The sequence below is a fragment of the Pristiophorus japonicus genome, chromosome 11 (genome assembly GCF_044704955.1).
Source record: "Pristiophorus japonicus isolate sPriJap1 chromosome 11, sPriJap1.hap1, whole genome shotgun sequence".
Lineage (NCBI taxonomy): Eukaryota > Metazoa > Chordata > Chondrichthyes > Pristiophoridae > Pristiophorus > Pristiophorus japonicus.
This window is the reverse complement of record NC_091987.1, coordinates 83,473,148-83,494,455: the sequence shown is the minus strand read 5'-3', so window position 1 is coordinate 83,494,455 and position 21,308 is coordinate 83,473,148. Positions and strand designations below refer to the sequence as shown.

The 21,308-nt window shown below is 50.5% G+C and overlaps 1 pseudogene; it reads left to right on the top strand.

Moving 5' to 3' along the window:
* The first annotated feature begins 1,329 nt into the window (after positions 1 to 1,329).
* LOC139276645 (U2 spliceosomal RNA) lies at positions 1,330 to 1,508 on the top strand (annotated as a pseudogene).
* The last annotated feature ends 19,800 nt before the right edge of the window (positions 1,509 to 21,308 follow it).

Below are 21,308 nucleotides of genomic sequence, written 5' to 3'. Positions count from 1 at the left end.
ACATGGATCCACGCATCCCATTGCAAACGGGCACCCGACCAGGAGGAAGGGAAGAAGGAACCAGAGGAACAGAAAAAGGAAGACTGAATAATGAACTGTATGGACTATGGGGACTGATGGTGCTGGGCTTGACAGGGTTTTACTTTACATTATTGATTACACCAGGGTACAGACCCGCCACCGAAGGGAATTGCAAGTAAACGTATTTATGGCACTGAGTCATAGGTATGCTCAAGAAAGAAACTTGTCGAGTTGTTGGATATGTTCCCATGTACCTGTCCACTCCGAAGGGGGTATTCCCCTGAGATCTGTCCCCTTTAACGAATCAGAAATGGTAGAATGGTTGACAGTGCAAAATAGAACAAACCTAACTAAGGGGCCAGAAACGAAGGAACAAACAGAATGGAGGTCAGCAGGGTATAAACTTACAGCCTTCCAGGGATGGTACCAGCCCAATTATGATAATAACCATCAGCCTCCCTTCCTAAGCATTACTCCCAGAATAGTTAATCCTGAAGGTATAATATGCCTAGTGAGTAATGAGACTAAAGGACCAGAAATGGGACGCAGCAAGTGTTCCCAAATGATTAAATGGCAAGCCACAACTAATCCCACTGAGAGAAAGATAGCAACCGTTGGCTGGACAATGGTCCATAACAAAGCCCCAGGTAAAGGGTGGGAAGGTGAGACCACTCGAGTAGGGATAGTGCGAAAGGACCAGGAGCTGACGTCCTATAATTGCACCTACTTTATTTGTGGCTATAAAGCCTACCCATGGTTACCAGCCAACTGGACAGGGTCCTGTTACTTAGGATATGTGGTACCCTTTATCAGATCAATAAAGACTCTAAGGGAGGCCTATGGAAGTCATAGATTTAAACGGGATTTGACATGGCTAAACGGAATATTCAAGGTAATGGTGCCACCCTATGGAATAGCATCGACCGAATGGCAGTTATGGGAACTGGCTAACTTAGTCGAATCAGTAGCCAACGCAACTTCCCAAGCCTTTGAAGGGATAAATGACGAAATGGTAGCTATTCGAACAGTGGCTCTCCAAAATCGTATGGCCTTAGATTATCTCCTAGCCAAGGAAGGAGGGACATGCGCATTAATAGGTGAAGAATGCTGTACGTATATCCCAGATAAATCAGAAGAAATCAGCAGTCTAGCTGAATACATCAGGAAAAAGGTAATAGAGTATAAATAGACAGTTGGCCAGGCCGGTATCACCTTGTGGGGTTGGGCATCAGGATGGATGGGAGCCCTGGGGAAATCTGTGGTACAGGGTTTGATCATATTCCTGCTGATAGCCTTCGCCCTGTATCTATTATTTGTCGTCCTTTTGGCTAAGATCAAGTGTAGTATCTGTTCTTATCAGTTTAATATCCCCTATGGGAACATGATATTGAATTGATTTTTGGACAGGGAGCTGGATCAGGGGCATGCCCCGTCCACTCCATGCACCGACCTGGTATTGCAATATTTCCAGGAACGGTGCAACTTCGCCTCTCAGCCTTTTGGCCCAAGATCAAACACATTGGCGCAAAGTGATCTTTGGTGTTAGAGTTGATCTGGAACGAAATTGGATTAAAAAAAATAAAATAGAAAAAAAAATAATAATAATTTAAAAAAAACTAAAAAAAAAATCTATTATTTGTCGTCATTAAGTGTTTCTGTGCCAGGGGGGGAGAAACTATGTTACCTACCGAGATCACGGCTAGAGTTATGGTAGCAACAACTGCTGAAGGCTCTTGTGTGGAAATGGAAATGGAGAGACTGTACAAGATCAGAATGGATTGAGTTGTCCTTGTGAAGGACAAAATGGGGGAATGTGGAAATGTATTTTTATCTAAGCTGATACCATACGGTATTTGTGTGCCCTTTGCAATATATATATATCAAAATGGAGTCCTGGTCTTTCCAGAACTTTCTGCATTTTAGCAGTCAGCTTGCATAAACAGCTAAACCTGGTTGGAGATGGCTGATGGCCATCAGACAGCTAGGAGACAAGTCATGCTGAGACAAGTACCCCCCATGGTGCTCTCCTATTGTCTACATGACAAGAGTTCCATGTCACCCCACCCTTTTCTATGTACTCAAATCACCAGCCACTATCTCTTGTAGAGACCTCATCCATTTGATGTAAACGATAAACTGACCAGGAAATTGAACAATCGTGACACAATACAAGACAGGTGATAGCCCATTACCTATGACTCATGGAGTAATGGCCGGCTGGCCAACTGATAACCCTGACAAAAGGAAATATCTGTAAACCATGTCAGGACCAGGATATAGTAATTAACTCTTTATCAGTATTCACTGACTGTGAGACAGAGCAATACACAGGGAGAGGCCATAACTTGGGTTTTACTGTATAAGTATCTTGTGAAACTGTACCATTGCGGAGGTGTTCACTTAGCCCTTGACTGAGTGTGACCTGCCCCTTGCCAGCAAGCGAATTAAAGAAACTTCTGCCGGAGCTGTAAGTGTCGGAGTCATTCTTTTCAGAGGTCGAAATTTCGACACCAGCAAATTATTATGGCAGTGAATGCTAAATTTCCAGGCACCATCCATGACGCTCACATCCTGCGTGAGAGCACTGTATCTCACTTGTTTAATAATCAGCCACAAGGTCAATACTGGATGCTTAGTGACAAAGGATATGGCCTCGCCACCTGGCTGATGACCCCCATGCGTGACACCCACACCGCAGCCGAGAGGCGACACAATGAGAGCCACAGAGCCACTTGCAATATGGAGAAAACCACTGGAGTGCTTAAGCAATGCTTTAGATGCCTGGACCACACAGGCAGCGAGCTCCAATACCACCCTAAGCACGTAGCTTGATTCGTGGTGGTGTGCTCCATGCTGCACAACTTGGCTATCAGGAGGGGACAAGAATTGCCCGATGAGTCTGACAGTCCACCTCACCAGGGAGACGAAGAGGAGGATGAGGAGGTGGATGCTGACATCAGGCCAGACAATCAGGCTGATGCTGAAGCCATGCCCCCGTGCCCCCTGTAGACCGCATGAAAGCGCCCTTGGTGGCATGATACCTGCAAGACTCTTACGTAACATAGAAACATAGAAACATAGAAAATAGGTGCAGGAGTAGGCCATTCAGCCCTTCTAGCCTGCACCGCCATTCAATGAGTTCATGGCTGAACATGCAACTTCAGTACCCCATTCCTGCTTTCTCACCATACCCCTTGATCCCCCTAGTAGTAAGGACTTCATCTAACTCCTTTTTGAATATATTTAGTGAATTGGCCTCAACAACTTTCTGTGGTAGAGAATTCCACAGGTTCACCACTCTCTGGGTGGAGAAATTCCTCCTCATCTCGGTCCTAAATGGCTTCCCCCTTATCCTTAGACTGTGACCCCTGGTTCTGGACTTCCCCAACATTGGGAACATTCTTCCTGCATCTAACCTGTCTAACCCCGTCAGAATTTTAAACGTTTCTATGAGGTCCCCTCTCATTCTTCTGAACTCCAGTGAATACAAGCCCAGTTGATCCAGTCTTTCTTGATAGGTCAGTCCCACCATCCCGGGAATCAGTCTGGTGAACTTTCGCTGCACTCCCTCAATAGCAAGAATGTCCTTCCTCAGGTTAGGAGACCAAAACTGTACACAATACTCCAGGTGTGGCCTCACCACGGCCCTGTACAATTGTAGCAACATCTCCCTGCCCCTGTACTCAAATCCCCTCGCTATGAAGGCCAACATGCCATTTGCTTTCTTAACCGCCTGCTGTACCTGCATGCCAACCTTCAATGACTGATGTACCATGACACCCAGGTCTCGCTGCACCTCCCCTTTTCCTAATCTGTCACCATTCAGATAATAGTCTGTCTCTCTGTTTTTACCACCAAAGTGGATAACCTCACATTTATCCACATTATACTTCATCTGCCATGCATTTGCCCACTCACCTAACCTATCCAAGTCGCTCTGCAGCCTCATAGCATCCTCCTCGCAGCTCACACTGCCACCCAACTTAGTGTCATCCGCAAATTTGGAGATACTACATTTAATCCCCTCGTCTAAATCATTAATGTACAGTGTAAACAGCTGGGGCTCCAGCACAGAACCTTGCGGTACCCCACTAGTCACTGCCTGCCATTCTGAAAAGTCCCCATTTACTCCTACTCTTTGATTCCTGTCTGACAACCAGTTCTCAATCCATGTCAGCACACTACCCCCAATCCCATTTGCTTTAACTTTGCACATTAATCTCTTGTGTGGGACCTTGTCGAAAGCCTTCTGAAAGTCCAAATATACCACATCAACTGGTTCTCCCTTGTCCACTCTACTGGAAACATCCTCAAAAAATTCCAGAAGATTTGTCAAGCATGATTTCCCTTTCACAAATCCATGCTGACTTGGACCTATCATATTACCTCTTTCCAAATGCGCTGCTATGACATCCTTAATAATTGATTCCATCATTTTACCCACTACTGAGGTCAGGCTGACCGGTCTATCCTTCCCTGTTTTCTCTCTCCCTCCTTTTTTAAAAAGTGGGGTTACATTGGCTACCTCCACTCGATAGGAACTGATCCAGAGTGAATGGAATGTTGGAAAATGACTGTCAATGCATCCGCTATTTCCAAGGCCACATCCTTAAGTACTCTGGGATGCAGTCCATCAGGCCCTGGGGATTTATCGGCCTTCAATCCCATCAATTTCCCCAACACAATTTCCCGACTAATAAGGATTTCCCTCAGTTCCTCCTCCTTACTAGACCCTCTGAACCCTTTTATATCCGGAAGGTTGTTTGTGTCCTCCTTAGTGAATACCGAACCAAAGTACTTGTTCAATTGGTCCGCCATTTCTTTGTTCCCCGTTATGACTTCCCCTGATTCTGACTGCAGGGGACCTACGTTTGTCTTTACTAACCTTTTTCTCTTTACATATCTATAGAAACTTTTGCAATCCTTCTTAATGTTCCCTGCAAGCTTCTTCTCGTACTCCATTTTCCCTGCCCTAATCAAACCCTTTGTCCTCCTCTGCTGAGTTCTAAATTTCTCCCAGTCTCCGGGTTCGCTGCTATTTCTGGCCAATTTGTATGCCACTTCCTTGGCTTTAATGCTATCCCTGATTTCGCTTGATAGCCACGGTTGAGTCACCTTCCCTTTTTTATTTTTATGCCAGACAGGAATGTACAATTGCTCAGGTGCTCATAAATGAGCGCTTTGCCTGAAAGAACGTTGGTGGTATTTACAAGGCTGACACACTGCTTGGTGTTGTAAGGGGTTCTGGAGAGTGTTGTGCCTTGGGTGTCTCTCTCTGGGCTTCTGCCCTCACAGCTTATGCCTGGCCTGTGAGGTACCCTGAGTGCTGCAAGAGCACTCCTGGAGAGACTGTGTCCACAGCTTATGAAGGGGGTTTTGAGACTCGTTCGTTCCCACAGCTTATGACTAGCCTGTGAGGCATCTGTGAGTGTCAAACACTCCTAACCCCTTTCTTCCCTAACCTGTGGCACACAGTTGAGCATTTTCGAGGCGCTCCTTGCTTCCCTTACATTGTCCTGACCCAAAACTCACGATCAGGAGATGTAATACAACAGAACTGAGATGAGGCGATTCCAAGAGGAACTTTAAGCTTCCAATTTATTTGACAAGGTGAATCTCAACAAACATCAGTACACCAACAAAACAATCCCCCTAAATCCCACTAAACGGACACAACGAAAATATTTACACAAGTTTACCAGCAGTGCAATGCCCAACCTCCCACCTTCCTGACCTAACTGAGTTGGAAGTTCTGGGGACCAGAGATTATACTCACCACAGCTTTTACAGTCTTTCCAGGTCAAAACGCGGTTTCGGGGTTCTGTTTTTGCTATCTTCAGGATCTTGAAGTTACGTTCTCGGTTGTGATTTTCTTGGAAACTTGGTTGTTGTTGCGTCTTGTTGTTGCTGTGGATCTACCTGAGTCCAGCTCTCAGGGGGAAGATCCTTGTGGAAAAAGAAAAGGTTCAGCCTCCAGTCGCGAAAGGAGGCTGAACTGATGCCGTCTCGGGATGGTGGTTTGCTTCTTCTGTCTTTGGTCTCTTTGGACACTGGTCTTCCTTCTGTGTCAAAACATAGAAACATAGAAACATAGAAAATAGGTGCAGGAGTAGGCCATTCGGCCCTTCTAGCCTGCACCGCCATTCAATGAGTTCATGGCTGAACATGCAACTTCAGTACCCCATTCCTGCTTTCTCACCATACCCCATCCCCCTGCCATATCAGTTTAAATCTTCCCCAACAGCACTAGCAAACACTCCCCCTAGGACATTGGTTCCGGTCCTGCCCAGGTGCAGACCGTCCGGTTTGTACTGGTCCCACCTCCCCCAGAACCGGTTCCAATGCCCCAGGAATTTGAATCCCTCCCTGTTGCACCACTGCTCAAGCCACATATTCATCTGTGCTATCCTGCGATTCCTACTCTGACTATCACGTGGTACTGGTAGCAATCCCGAGATTACTACTTTTGAGGTCCTACTTTTTAATTTAGCTCCTAGCTCCTTAAATTCGTTTCGTAGGACCTCATCCCTTTTTTTACCTATGTCGTTGGTACCAATGTGCACCACGACAACTGGCTGTTCTCCCTCCCTTTTTAGAATGTACTGCACCCGCTCCGAGACATCCTTGACCCTTGCACCAGGGAGGCAACATACCATCCTGGAGTCTCGGTTGCGGCCGCAGAAACGCCTATCTATTCCCCTCACCATTGAATCCCCAATCACTATTGCTCTCCCACTCTTTTTCCTGCCCTCCTGTGCAGCAGAGCCAGCCATGGTGCCATGAACTTGGCTGCTGCTGCCCTCCCCTGATGAGTCATCCCCCTCAACAGTACCCAAAGCAGTGTATCGGTTTTGCAGGGGGATGACCACAGGGGACTCCTGCACTACCTTCCTTGCACTGCTCTTCCTGTTGGTCTTCCATTCCCTATCTGGCTGTGGACCCTTTCCCTGCGGTACGACCAACTCGCTACACGTGATACTCACGTCATTCTCAGCATCGTGGATGCTCCAGAGTGAATCCACCCTCAGCTCCAACTCCGCAACGCGGACCGTCAGGAGCTTGAGGTGGATACACTTCCCGCAGATGTAGTCGTCAGGGACACTGGTGTCGTCCCCGAGTTCCCACATGGTACAGGAGGAGCATAACACCCGACCGAGCTCTCCTGCCATGACTTAACCCTTAGATACACTTAAATTGGCAACAGCAATGTTAAAAGTTACTCACTGATATAGAAGAGAAAAAAGAAAAACTACTCACCAATCACCAGCCAATCACTTACCCTGCTTGCTGGAACACGAGAACGGAACCACTTGTCGGGGCTGAAACCTCTTCTTATATCCAGTTATCCAGCCAGACTTTTGTGCTTAAATAAATCCTTCCCATTGGTGGGCTTATGATTTTTGAAAAATGCAGCAGTGTTGGATTTCGCGGGGGTTTTTCCACTGGCCATCCCTGATGTTAACCTAATCAAGGGTTGAGTTGGTGTTAATTGGGTTGGCAGGGTGTGGGCCTCCTGCAGCCATTGTGTAGGCCCTCGGTTTGTTTTAGGTTCCCTAGTTTTCTTAAGGCCTGCATAATATCCCTCCATAGTGTAAACGTTGGGGAGACAATAGCCCGGTATCGGTGATGAGTCAGTCCCGAGTTTTCGAGCAAGGGCACTCCCATTGGCTTGGAGTCCCTTGCTTCGGGCTGACTCTGTCCCACCATTGGCCCTCCGGTGTCCTCCCCGTCCAATCACTGCCCTGCCAAGGCCACACCATCTCAGTTTCAATCCACATCTGGTTCTGGGTTCCCTGTTCCTTCCAGGATACGGGCCTGCTGTTTTATTGCAGCACAGACAGATCCCACAGCTCTTTTCCTTCTGGGTAAAATGAGGGGTTTTCGTCCTCCCCTACATAATCCCCCATCTGACACAATCAGACACCACTCGAGTGTGTCAAAGTTCAGGGTGGTGAGAAAACCCCTGGTCTCCCAAATTGCCCAACTTTCCCCAATTTAACTCTAAACTTGTCCCAGTCCATATACATCGTAATCCCTGTTTAGCACAGTGCAGAACACAGAATCCAACAGGTTGCAATATTTACAACAGCAATGTATACATGTGCCTAAGATTACAGCAGTATTTGTCCAATGAGCCTCATTCTGGCTGTCCCAGACATTGTCATTTCAGACTTAACCACAAAACAAACAAACCTGCCCTGTAAACTCCCCAGGGGCCACATATGAAAACACGGTAATCCCTTTGAATAACAAACAGCCTGAGTGTTTAGCAACGGCTCTCCTCTCTGTGTAGTAGCCTTAGGAACTGATTTCTTTTCCTTTTTCTCCTGAGCTTACAACTTGTCGCTAACAGATAAGCTACAATCAGGAGTTGGCCGATCACCAAGGCGTGCAATCCCACCCGGATCCATGCAGGTATGTCTGCCCATATCCCCAAATCCCACCATGCTGCGGGTTTAATCTGGGCAATCTTCCCTGCTAGAATTTCAGTTTTCTGCTCCATGGTGTAAAATGTTTTTGAGACAAATCCACTGCCTGGAGGAGGGCTGTAAGTTTCTCAGGTAGTGGGGCAATGGGATAGCCAAAATGGGCGACATATTGTTGTAGGTGGCTGAGGTTGTTTTGTACCGTGAGGTGAATCGTGGAAGGTTCAGAGATGGGTGTGATTCTGGTGTATGCCACTTGAACCTCTGCCCTGGGTTTAAAGCAAAAGCTGCTGTACGGCTATTGGATACCACCTTCCCGGTCCATGTTCATACTGTTGGGCACTTGTGGTGACACAATATGTCCTACCGCCTACATATGCAAACTGTGGAAGCATGTGGTTAGGGGCCATTACCTCCATTGTGCAACTGATAGGCTCTGCCCCAGGGGCTGAACCCGCACTGTGGCCTTGCAAAAGCGTTCAAGTGCTAGGGGCACAGGATAACCTGTGCTCCCTTGCTCCGACAACCCGAGAGGTCTGTACCTGTCACAGTGTGCTCCCACATTGTGACATAAGGTGGGACCTTTTGGAATTGAACATGCACCCCTCTACGAATGACTCTCACATTCTCCACACGGTACAGGTGGGCTGGTCGTGTGGACGCCCCCCATCACGGGCATCCTGACCACCACACCCATGATGGTATGATTTGACTTTCCACAGTCCACCGGTACCGGGTAGGCTTCTGATGCTACACGAAGTTGGCAAGGACTCAAAACATTAGCATAAGGGTGCAGTGCTGCTAAGTGCTGGTTGTTGATCCAGGAGGGGACCTGTCCCTGTCTCAGATCCTCAAGGTTACTCCGTCCCTCTCCCAGCAACCAGGCCCCATAGAGCACGCACACCTCATTTTGGGCGGCTTGATCAGAGGCGTTTCTATCCTCCCGAATCAAAGCATTTACAGCCATGGCCTGTGCCTCCAATTGAGAAATAATCTCCTTTAAGTGAACCGTCATTGCCACCTCTTCGTGGAGCGCAGATCCCACTATGGTATTCTCGTCCCCCAGGATTTTGCGCAGCTGGTTCTTCAACCCATTCATCTGGAGGGCCAGCTGCACATTATCCAAACTGTTTATGGCGGGCGCCCCGGTGTTAAACCCCGTGAAAATGTCATTTAAAGTCCCTCGCTTCTGCCTGCCTGGTTCGGCCCTATCCCACTGTTTATACAGGTCTGTGACACTGACATCCCCGAAGTCCAGTTCGTAGAAGTTCCAGAACATCTCCCACAGCAGAGCATGGTACAACAGTTCAGTTTCCCGGGGACACCACGAAGGTAGGCGGACTTCTGTCAGATTTAGCACCACTGATGCCACCGCGTAGTGTACCCCCTGATAAAGTCGTTTCTCAGTGGGGATCAACACTAAACCATTCCCCGGTCCCCTGGTTGTTGACGGGCATCTGTGTGGGACGGTGGACTTGGCCGTGGGTAGGGGCTTCCTTTCCTGAACTACTAGTTCGGTGGCGTTTACTGGTACCCGGTGATTGGGGGTCACACATGCCTCCCCGCTGTGATCCCATTCCACCCCATCCCTGACATCCTGCCACTACCTATAGAAAGCAATGGAGACCCCCGCTGAACACACGCGAGTGGATCCCCACATACACAAATAAATCCCTTGGTCGTATGCCCACCATTTCTCCCAGCACACCGTGACCCCGCCAGATGACCCCGTGATGGTTCGGTAGGTATCATTATCCAGGCGTTCCCAGTCCGAGTGTCAGTCTCCCACGTCCCTCTTGAGCTTTCAGAGCCACCACCACCGTCCCAGAGGTATGTCCCCTTGGCAAGTTAGGCTGTAGAGCTTCGGTGCCCGCTGCCTCCTCCGGAGCCTCCAAATCCACCGGGGCCTGTTCTTCCTCCAGTGCCTGGTTCCCTTCCCTTGCTCATCCCCTCTGTTTGTTACCCCTTTTGGGGTCAAACAACTTACACTGGTTAATGTGATACCACTTCACTCGGCGAGGCAATTGAACCACATCAACCATAGAGCTAGCCTTGTCGACTATGCTGTATGGTCCCATATACAGTGGTTCAGATACCCCGACCCGGGCGAAGCTTCTCACCATCACCTGGTCGCCCACCTCCCAATCATGGTGACTGTGGGGTTCCAGCAGCAGCCGATTGCTGCGATGCTGTTTTCTCATGTTGTCGGCCGCCTGCCAGTGGATCTGTTGCAGCTGTTCGAACAGATTCCTGATGAAGCGATCCCAGTTCACCTCTCGAAGCTGCCCTTCGGTGAGAACCGGCGCCAACACATGCAATGGAGTTCTCATGATCCGGCCAGTCATCAGCTCATGGGGTGAGTACCCTGTGCTCTTTGACTGCCTGGCCCGGATTCCCATGATGACCAACAGTAAGACCTCCACCCACTTGTTCGGTGAGTCTCCCGTCTCTTTGCGCAGCCTTTCCTTTAGGGTCCGGTTCAGGCGTTCTATGGGGCCTGAGGACTGAGGGTTGTAGGTGACATGCCATTTGGCTCTTATCCCCAGCACATTTAGGGTGGCCTCCATCACCTGGTCGGTGAAGTGGCTTCCCCGGTCGGACTCCACGATTTGAGGTAGGCCCCACCGAGACAACACCTCCCTCACCAGGATTTTGCAGTCCCCACTGCGGTAGCTTTTCGGCAAGAGAAGGCTTCAACCTACTTGGAAAACACATCGACCAGGACGAGGCAGTATTTATAACCTCCCTGGGTGGCCGGTAGGGGTCCGAAGTAGTCGATCTGGATCGATTCCCATGGTCCCTCTACCCGCCTGATGTGTCCCATGGACACCTTCCTTTTCAGGGGTTCCAGGTTGTTTGCAGCGCACGTCTTGCCGGAGGCCTGGCCACCACCCTGCCTTTTCTACCCGTTACCAGGTAGACTCCTGCCCGGGGTGACCCGCACCTGGACCCTCATGGGCTAGTTGAAGGAATTCCCTCCGGTGTTGTGGCGACACTATCCATTTGTCCCCTTTAAACAGCATGCCTTCCCGCACAGCAATATCTGCAGCACTGTACGGGTCCGCAGCCTTTCCCCCTTTTTGATAGCAGCCAAGGCAGCCTTCAGGACCGGATCCTGCATCTGGACTACTTTAAGGTCCGGGGCCACTGCCACCCCTATGATCCCTTGTGTCCCTGGCTTGCTTCTTGCTGCTGCTATCCTGCCTGCCTCGTATGGGTCACATAGGCGACCTGTACAAGCACCTTCCTTTGCCAGCAGGTCTGGCTGCTGGTTACCTTCCCCCCGTGGCTCAGTTTTGGAGTTGGCCCTCACCTTATGGATATATACATCCCCGGTTTCTCCCACTGCAGCCACGATCTTTTCTTGCAGGGGTTTGGTCACAACGGGCTTCCCATCCGCAAAGGTGTACCCCCTGTCATGTATGTAATCTTCATGTAACTGTAACCTTCATGTAACAACACTGTACACTGTATACACCTAAGAAATGCACACCTTGACCACAGGGCGTGAACTTGTGGGAGACACTTCTCACCTGGAAATCCAGGTAAAAAAGAGAGGTCCCACGCAGGGTCAGCACTGCTTGGTCCTGTGAATAAAGGTACAGGTCACAGAGTGATCTTGTCTCCAATATGTGCCTCGTGTTGATTTACAGTAGAGTGTAAGGACATAACATTTGGCGATGAGAAACGGGAATCAACGACTCACGAGAATGGCCACCGGTAGCACAGAGGAACAGTACTGTATTGGTGAGGACTGGGATGATTTCGTTGAGAGGCTCCAGCAGAGCTTTGTCACGAAGGACTGGCTAGGAGCGGCAGCGAAGGGTGCATCTACTGACCAGCTGTGGACCTAAGACATATGCGCTGATGAAAGATCTGCTCGCACCCGGAAGCCTGCGGACAAGACCTTTGAGGAGCTCAGCAAATTGATCGGTGAGCATCTTAAACCGGTGAGCAGTATACACATGGCCCGACACCGTTTCTATACGCACCGACGTCGGGAAGGGCAGAGCATACCGAACTTTGTTGCGGACCTTCGGCGCTTGGCCAGCCTCTGTAAGTTCACAGACGCCTGCAGGGGGGAGATGTTGCGGGATTAGTTCATTGAGGTCATTGGTCATGCCAGGAATTTTAGGAAGCTAATTGAGACCAAGGACTTGACCTTGGAAGCAGCGGCATTGATGGCTCAAACCTTCATGGCGCGGGAGGAGGAAACCAAGATCATATACGCGCGCAACTCTACTCCCAAAGTGGTGATGGAGCAGGGAGTTAACATTGTAAACGCGATTCAGAACCCCGCAGGCAGGCAAGGGCAATTCGACACCAACCAGGCAGTAACAGACTCTAGGGTGGGTCCTCAACAGAGACAATGACAGGTCGAACGGACAATTACACCATCACAAGGGACAATACGTCCCGGGCTGGAGCCATTGACACCCACTAACAGAGTGCTCAAGAGTAATCAAAGAGACAATCAGAGAGGAATGCCTGGTAACAGCTCTTTTGTTCACAACAATCTCAGCTCATGCTGGAGGTGCAGGGGCAGACATGCTGCGAAAACCTGCAGGTTTCAACAATTTATCTGCAGAAATTGTAACTTCAGTGGGCATTTGGCCAGAATGTGCAGGAAACCCACAGCGAGGCTGGTTTATGAAGCAGATGAACCACAAGAGGGATCAGAAAGGCAGGGTTATGCTTGGGACACAGCAATGGACGCTGAAGTTCAGCGGGTTCAGGTGGCAAACATCCACAGCTCATACACAAAGACGCCACCTATGATGATGAGAGTACTGTTAAACGGCATCCCGGTACACATGGAGCTGGACACAGGAGCCAGCCAGTCACTTATGAGTGTCCAACAATTCGAGAAACTCTGGCCACTCAGAGCTAGCAGACCAAAACTAGAACGCATTGACACGCAATTATGGACGTACACCAAAGAGATCATCCCAGTGCTTGGCAGTGCAATGTTGGTGGTCACACATAATGGATCAGAGAACCGGCTGCCACTCTGGATTGTCCCGGGAAATGGTCCCGCCCTTTTGGGGAGGAGCTGGCTAGCCGAGATGCACTGGAAATGGGGAGATGTGCACGCCATTTCATCTGTGGAGCGAAGTTCATGCTCACAGGTCCTATAAAAGTTTGAGTCACTATTTCAACCTGGTGTCGGTACTTTCAAAGGTACCAAAGTAGTGATACGCATCACCCTGGACGCCAGACCAGTGCACCATAAAGCCAGAGCTGTGCCGTATGTGATGCGGGAGAAAATTGAGAGTGAGTTAGACAGGTTGCTAAGAGAGGGCATAATTTCACCTGTTGAATTCAGCGTTGGCGCAGACGGGATCCGGCCTGCCGAATCCAAAACGGAGGCGATCCATCGCACGCCCAGGCCGGGCAACACATCGGAGTTGCGTTCATTTCTGGGACTATTGAACTATTTCGGGAACTTTCTGGCGAACTTAAGCACATTGTTGGAGCCACTACACGTGCTTCTGCGTAAGGGTTGCAATTGGTTTTGGGGGGACTGTCAGGAACGGGTTTTCAATCGGGCGCAGAACCTGCTCTGTTCTAACAAGCTGTTGACTCTGTACAACCTCTGTAAAAAATTGATTTTGACATGTGATGCATCATCCTATGGGATTGGGTGCATGTTGCAGCAGAGTAATGATGAGGGCCAACTCCAACCTGTGGCTTATGCTTCCAGGTCGCTCTCCCAAGCAGAAAGGAAGCACTCGCATGTGTCTACGGGGTAAAAAAGATGCACCAGTACCTTTTTGGCAGAAGAAACGGACCACAAGCCATTAACATCCCTGTTGTCCAACAGCAAAGCTGTCATTGCTAATGCGTCAACTCGCATACAGCGATGGACTCTCATACTGGTTGCATATGACTACACCATAAGGCACCGGCCAGGCACCGAAAATTGCGCTGACGCGCTCAGCAAGCTTCCACTGGCCACCACTGAGGGGGCAGCGGAGCAAAGCGCTGAGATGGTCATGGCTGTCGATGCTTTCGACAACGCAGGCTCCCCCATCACAGCCCATCAGATCAAAACCTGGACAAACAGAGATCCCCTCCTATCCTTGATTAAGAAATATGTCCTGACTGGGGATTGGGCGCCTGCACACGTAGCATGCCCTGAAGAGGTCAGACCGTTTCACAGACGGATGGATGAACTCTCCATCCAAGCCGACCGCCTACTATGGGGCAGCTGGGTAGTTATGCCCCAGAAGGGAAGAGAAGCATTCATCAGGGAACTCCACAGCGAGCACCCAGGCATTGTGCAAATGAAGGCCATTGCCCAGTCACATGTATGGTGGCCGGGAATTGATGCAGACCTGGAACACTGTCTTCGCAGGTGCACAATGTGTGCCCAGCTGGACAATGCCCCCAGGGAGGCCCCACTCAGCCCGTGGCCCTGGCCCACCAAGCCATGGTCACGTATTCACGTAGACTACGCGGGCCCATTCATGGGGAAAATGTTCCTCATTGTTGTTGATGCGTACTCGAAATGGATCGAGTGCATCATATTGAATTCATGCACGACATCCACCACAGTGGAGAGTCTGCGTGCAGTCTTTGCGACCCACGGCTTGCCAGACATCCTGGTTAGCGACAACGCCCGTGCTTCACTAGCTATGAATTCCGGGAGTTCATGTCGGGTAATGGCCTCAAACATGTCAGGACAGCACCGTTCAAGCCGGCTTCCAATAGCCAGGCGGAATGTGCGGTCCAAATCATAAAACAAGGCATGCTCCCGATTCAAGGACCCTCCCTTCAATGCCGCCTATCGCGCCTCCTGCTGGCCTATAGGTCCCGACCGCACTCGCTCACGGGAGTCCCGCCAGCGGAACTACTCATGAAACGTACACTTAAAACTCAGCTGTCTCTCATTCATCCAGTCCTGTCAGACATTGTTGAGGGCAAGCGCCAGTCCCAAAATGAGTGCCACGACCGTAACTCAAAGGGGAGATGTATAGAAATCGATGACCCTGTATTTGTTCTTAATCACACCTTGGGGCCCAAGTAGCTTGAAGGTACTGTAATTGGTAAAGAGGGGAATAGGATCATAGTGGTCAAACTTAACAATGGACAGATATGCCGCAAGCATCTGGACCAAGTAAAAAAAAGGTTCAGCATGGACACTGAGGAACCTGAGGAAAATCATGAGATGCTGCCCACACCACCGCCAGTGAACGAGCAACAAGAACTTTCAGCAGCATGCACAGTCCCTGTGGCCAGCCCGGCCGAGCCGGAATCACCATAGGTGACAAAGACGCATGCCAAGGCTCAACAACCAGAGCCCCAACTGCGGCACTCCACGAGAGAGCGTCGACCGCCTGAAAGACTCAATCTTTGACCCAAAGATGTGGGGGGGAGGTGATGTCATGTATGTAATCTTCATGTAACTGTAACCTTCATATAACAATACTGTACACGGTATACACCTAAGAAATGCACACCTTGACCACAGGACGTGAACTTGTGGGAGACACTTCTCATCTGGTCATCCAGGTATATAAAGAGAGGTCCCACACAGGGTCAGCACTCCTTGGTCCTGTGAATAAAGGTACAGGACACAGAGTGACCTTGTCTCCGGTAAGTGCCTCATGTTGATTTGCAGTAGAGTGTAAGGACATAACACCCCCGGCGTGACCAAATCACCAGACATTCTGTACATGAATTGCAAGTGAACATGCTGTCCGAGCAAATCGTGTATGGGGGAGGGAATTTCTCAGGGTATGTGACCACATACATCACCGCCGAGAGTTCTGCATGCTTTGAGCTCAGGGTGCATGGGAGTTTAAGAGCCAAGGCAATCCCTGCCTTGGGATCCCAAACTCCGCAGCCCGTGAGTCTTTTACCCGTGGACACTGAACTGGAGCCATCACCATAGATCTCACGGCCTGTGGGGTGTATCCCTGCCCGAAATCCAAAGTTGATGTCCCATACCCTCTGTACAGAGCATCTATGCGACTGCCTTGGATAGATTAGATTTGCTGCGAGCCTGGGCTCGCAGAGCCCCTTGACTTTTAATGCCATTTGGGAGAGGAGGAGGGTCCAGCGAGTGATCCTAGCCCTGCTCACTGTCCCATCCTTAATCCTCCCGTGCAACAGCATCTGCGTCGGGGTATGATGGGTGAGGAGTGTAATGGGGGATACTCCAGTAAAGATCTGAGCTCTCTTTACTGCCCAGTGAGTGGCAAGCAAGTGCCTCTCACAATTGGAGTATCCCTTTTCTACTTACGTTGAGGACCCTGGAGGAGTACATCACTGGTCTCAGTTGGCCATTTCACTCCTGGAGCAACACTACACTTAAGCTGTCACCACTGGCTGCCACCTCCAGGAAGAATTCCTCTCCCCCATCAATTGCCCCTTGGGCCGGTGCTACCTGCAGGTCTCTCTTCAGATGGACAACTACTGCCTCACAGCCCTCATCCCATTCCCACTCGACCCCCTTGTGTAGGAGTCTGAGTAGAGGGGCGGCAGTGGCTGCATAGTCTTTGATGAAGTCCCGACAGTAACCAGTAATCCACAGGAAAGAACTTACCCCCGACACATTCGTAGGGGCAGGGAGTTCCTGCACTGCCTTTCCTCTAGCCTCATCAATGGCCCTTTCTCCTGCCCTTATCGTCATGTCCAGGAATTTTACTTCCCCTCGACCTATCTGGGCTTTCTTGGGGTTAAATTTAAAACCCCCTTCCTTTAGTAAGACCAGCAGCTCGGCCAGCAGTGGACCATGTACCTCACTGCTGTCTGTGAACAGCAGCAGGTCGTCCACATACTGGACCAGCTGATGTGGCTGGCTGAAGCCTTTTAAGCAGTTCGCCATGCATTGGTGAAAAATGCTGGGACTGTTAGGAAAGCCCTGTGGGAGGCAGCTCCATGTTCCAGGAAGGTGAAGGCAAACTTGTACTGGTCTTCCCTCCATACAGGGATAGACCAGAACCCGTTGGATATGTCCAACACTGTGAATGTGGTTACAGATGCAGGGATTTCCCCAATCAAATCCGCGACAGCCGTGAGAGAACAAGCTGGGATGTTTTTATTGAGCACCCTGTAATCCACAGTAGCCCTCCAAGAATTGTCCGGTTTTCTAACCGGCCAAAACGGGGAGTTGACATGGGTGGCTATGGGTCTCAAAACGCCCTGCTCGAAGCGAACTTAAAGTTGTCTCAAAGTCTGCTTCTGCATCTTGGGGAAAGCCATACTGCTTTTGCGGGCGGGACATGGGATCCCCATCTATGCCAACCTCCACTCCTGTGACTCTCCCACAATCATGTTTATGGGTGGCAAATGCTGCAAGATTTGCTTGCACATAGGCCCGGTACTCTGCCGGGGTGTTAGCGACCAGAACCTCCAAGTCGTAACCCCCTTTTGGCTTCACGGTACACAGAGTCCCTTTTCCCTGTTTCTTATCAATAACCATGACTTCTCCCTCTGCTCTCGTGTCCACTGTGCCCCATAGACAATGATTCCTCAAGTCTACTAGGATCTACTATGAAATCGGCCCCCAAGATCCCTTTTCCCACCTGCTCCCAGTTCATCAGGACGCACTTCCATTGTGTTTGGAGTGCTCCAAAACGAACTGCGAGCGGGACTGAGAAAAACCCAGCCTTTTCATTTCCTGTGAACCCAACTAGTTGATACGGCACCCCGTTTGATAGAGGTGAGGTTGCAGGGTCCTCCGAATGGACTATGGTGCTGGAAGCACCGGTGTCCAGAAGGCAAGTACCCAGTACACCCTCAACCTCCATCTTGACCCAGGGTCATCCCCAGGGGTCGTATTCTAGTGGGCACAGGTATGCAGGCTGGGTTTGGGCTAGTCACAGCCTCTGTACTGGCAGGGTTGCTAGTGCTTCCCTGCCTGGTGCCGTGGCTAGCTGCCCAGTCCCCTCCAGCACTGTCCTCACTGCAGCTATTATCTCGTCAAGGGATGGTGAGGAGCTCCCTCCACTTCCCCCACTCTGGGCGGCTCCTGAAGGAGTTTCCACCCCCACCCCCGTCCATATCTCTTTGCTGGGCTCCTGCAATCCCTTTTAAAATGCCCAGCTTTCCCACCCTCGTAGCACACTCCCTCCTTATCAGACGAGCGGCCACCCTCCTGGTGCCATTCCCTTTTGGGAATCGAGTTGGGTTTTACTTCATTTACGCGACCTTGGGAGGTTTTCTCCTCCTCCCCTCCTCCATTCTGTTGGATCATTGCCAGTTGCCTGACCACTGCTTCCTCGGTGAGGTTGGGGTCCCGGGAATCGAACCACAGCTCTGCACTGGCCTTGAGCCGGGGCAAGCAGTTCGCCACCAGCATCCTCAGCCAGTGGCCGGTCTGTACCGCGGAAAGATTCGCCCGGTCGAGGAGCTCCCCACAGGCTGCGTGGTATTACCACCCACAGCCTGTCCGCAAACGCCTGCAGGGTTTCCCCTGCAAGCTGCCTTGTCCTTTCGTCCCTTTTGAAAGGACTGCCGTCATCAAAGCCCATAGCCTCAAGGACGGCCCTCTGGACCTCAGCAAATGTGCGCTGCCCCCTCCGACATTCTGCTGGGGGTGCCTGGTGCAACTTGCTGTCCAGAGAGAAGAGCAGCAGCTTGGCTGTCTCTTCCTCGTCGTACCCATTAATTTCCCCTGCCTGCACCACCTCCATGAAGTGAATAGACGGGTCCCCGGTGCGAGTGACTTTGGCCAAATGGGCCACCATGGCCCTGAGTGATTGAACTCCATGGGGAATAATAAAGTCGCTCTCCAGCGCTCCCCAACCTTGGCCACTTGCCTGTGGAGGACCGTACTTGCGCTGCCTGACAGGGCACATCTGCCCTGGTTCAGGATCTTTCTGCACTGGTCCCTCTACCTCTGGCTGTCCCCCCATACCCAGTGCAGCAGACAGTGCCTGGTTGCCTAATCCCGCCCTTAACTGACCCTCGGCGGGAGCCCCACATCCCTGCTGCCGAACGGGACACATTGGTCCTGCCCCCAGCCCTGGGTATGCTACTACCTGCGTGCCCCGCTCCTCCTGGTACCCCACCGGACAAACCACCGGTGCCTCAGGAGGTAGTCGGGCGTCTCTTGCCTTTGGATTCTCCTCTACCCCCCAATACTCTCCTTTGTCCCCTGTGGACCCTCCAGGTCCTATCAGGGCGACCATCCCCTTTGCCTGGGATAGAGCGTGGGTGAGAGTTTTAATCCTCTCCTGGCAGGGACCGTGATCTGTCTTTTGAAATTCACTGCTACTGGCCACCATATAAGCTGCCTGCACGTCTTTTAATTAATTCTCCAGTTCTCTAATTTTCTGGGCGTACCGAGAGTTCCGTTCCCGGAGGGACCCCTCACTACCCGTGGCCTCAGTAACCTGACACTGAAGATGGTCCCGGCTATTTCAGAAGGTCTCCTCCAACTGCCTCTTCCTTTGCTGTTCCTCAGTTAATTTGGCCAGCAGGTTGTCCCCAACAGCAGCCCGGATAGCAGAGAGCTCCTCTGATTTCTGAAGGCTCTTCCAAGTCCTTCACCCGCTGGTCGAGCTTTCGGACTTGGCGGGTGAGGCAGATAAGCCAGATGGTCTTTTCCACCCTGCGGTTGTGGTCCTTCCCTGCTGTCCACTGAGCAGCAGCATCCACTGGGCGCTCTGCCCGTGTGAGGGCTTGCACCCAAGGTTTGGTGAGGTTCACCGTGCCAAAAATGTATGAGGAAATTCTCTCCTCCATTTTAGTTTCCTCTCTGATCTCCTCATCTGTTATATTAACATCTCCTGTTTGCTTGTGTCCTGCCGCGGTCACCACGTTCTGTAAGTTGTTCTGGGGAGTGTTGTGTCTTGGGTGTCTCTCTCTGAGCTTCTGCCCTCACAGCTTATGCCTGGCCTATGGGGTACCCTGAGTGCTGCAAGAGCACTCCTGGAGAGACTGTGTCCACAGCTTATGAAGGGGTTTTTGAGACTCATGCATTCCCACAGCTTATGCCTAGCCTGTGAAGCACCTGTGAGTGTCAAACACTCCTAACCCCTTTCTTCCCTAGCCTGAGGCACACAGTTGAGCATTTTTGAGGCGCTCCTCGCTTCCCTTACACTATTCTGACCCAAGACTCGCGAACAGGGGATGTAATGCAACAGAATTGAGACGAGGCAATTCCAAGAGGAACTTTAAGCTTCCAATTTATTTGACAAGGTGTATCTCAACAAACAGCAATACACCAACAAAACAATCCCCCTAAATCCCACTAAACGGACACAACGAAAATTTTTACGCAAGATTAACAGCAGTGCAATGCCCAACCTTCCACCTTCCTGACCGAACTGAGTTGGGAGTTCTGGGGTCCAGAGATTATACTCACCACAGCCTTTACAGTCTTTCCAGGTCAAAACGCGGTTTCGGGGTTCTCCTTTTGCTATCTTCAGGATCTTGAAGTTACTTTTTCGGTTGTGATTTTCTTGGAAACTTGGTTGTTGCGTCTTGTTGTTGCTGTGGATCTACCTGAGTCCAGCTCTCAGGGGAGCATCCTTATGGAAAAAGAAAAGGTTCAGTCTCCAGTAGCGAAAGGAGGCTGAACTGATGCCGTCTCAGGATGGTGGTTTGCTTCTTCTGTCTTTGGTGTCTTCGGACACTGGTCTTCCTTCTGTGTCGAAAGGCTGACTGCTTGCTGGAACACGAGAACGGAACCACTTGTCGGGGCAGAAACCCCTTCTTATATCCAGTTATCCAGCCAGACTTTCGTGCTGAAATAAATCCTTCCCATTGGTGGGCTTGTGATTTTTGAAAAATGCAGCAGTGTTGGATTTTGTGGGTTTTTTCCACTGGCCATCCCTGATGTTAACCTAATCAAGGGTTGAATAGGTGTTAATTGGGTTGGCAGGGTGTGGGCCTCCTGAAGCCATT